This window comes from Euprymna scolopes, chromosome 20 (assembly GCF_053919585.1).
Source record: "Euprymna scolopes isolate OS-2025 chromosome 20, ASM5391958v1, whole genome shotgun sequence".
Classification (NCBI taxonomy): domain Eukaryota; kingdom Metazoa; phylum Mollusca; class Cephalopoda; order Sepiida; family Sepiolidae; genus Euprymna; species Euprymna scolopes.
The window spans coordinates 114,005,755-114,007,999 of NC_136501.1; positions in this window are offsets into that span (position 1 = coordinate 114,005,755).

Consider the following 2,245-nt stretch of genomic DNA (forward strand, 5'->3'; position numbering starts at 1 on the left):
ATATATACATATATATACACACCTTATATATATATATATACATATATATACACACCTATATATATATATATATACATATATATACACACCTTATATATATATATATATACATATATATACACACCTTATATATATATATATACATATATATACACACCTTATATATATATATATACATATATATACACACCTTATATATATATATATACATATATATACACACCTTATATATATATATACATATATATACACACCTTATATATATATATATACATATATATACACACCTTATATATATATATATACATATATATACACACCTTATATATATATACATATATATACACACCTTATATATATATACATATATATACACACCTTATATATATACATATATATACACACTTATATATATATACATATATATACACACCTTATATATATATACATATATACACACCTTATATATATATACATATATACACACCTTATATATATATACATATATACACACCTTATATATATACATATATATACACACCTTATATATATACATATATATACACACCTATATATATACATAATATACACACCTTATATATATATATATACACACCTTATATATATATACATATATATACACACCTTATATATATATACATATATATACACACCTTATATATATATACATATATATACACACCTTATATATATATACATATATATACACACCTTATATATATATACATATATATACACACCTTATATATATATACATATATATACACACCTTATATATATATACATATATATACACACCTTATATATATATACATATATATACACACCTTATATATATATACATATATATACACACCTTATATATATATACATATATATACACACCTTATATATATATACTATATATACACACCTTATATATATATACATATATATACACACCTTATATATATATACATATATATACACACCTTATATATATATACATATATATACACACCTTATATATATATACATATATATACACACCTTATATATATATACATATATATACACACCTTATATATATATACATATATATACACACCTAATATATATATACATATATATACACACCTTATATATATATACATATATATACACACCTTATATATATATACATATATATACACACCTTATATATATATACATATATATACACACCTTATATATATATACATATATATACACACCTTATATATATATACATATATATACACACCTTATATATATATACATATATATACACACCTTATATATATATACATATATATACACACCTTATATATATATACATATATATACACACCTTATATATATATACATATATATATACACACCTTATATATATATACATATATATATACACACCTTATATATATATACATATATATACACACCTTATATATATATACATATATATATACACACCTATATATATATACATATATATATACACACCTTATATATATATACATATATATATACACACCTTATATATATATACATATATATATACACACCTTATATATATATACATATATATATACACACCTTATATATATATACATATATATATACACACCTTATATATATATACATATATATATACACACCTTATATATATACATATATATATACACACCTTATATATATATACATATATATATACACACCTTATATATATATACATATATATATACACACCTTATATATATATACATATATATATACACACCTTATATATATATACATATATATATACACACCTTATATATATATACATATATATATACACACCTTATATATATATACATATATATATACACACCTTATATATATATACATATATATATACACACCTTATATATATATACATATATATATACACACCTTATATATATACATATATATATACACACCTTATATATATATACATATATATATACACACCTACTATATATATATACATATATATATACACACCTACTATATATATATACATATATATATACACACACTATATATATATACATATATATATACACACACTATATATATACACATATATATATACACACTATATATATACACATATATATACACACTATATATATACACACTATATATACACACACTGTATATATATACACACACTATATATATACACACACTATATATATAC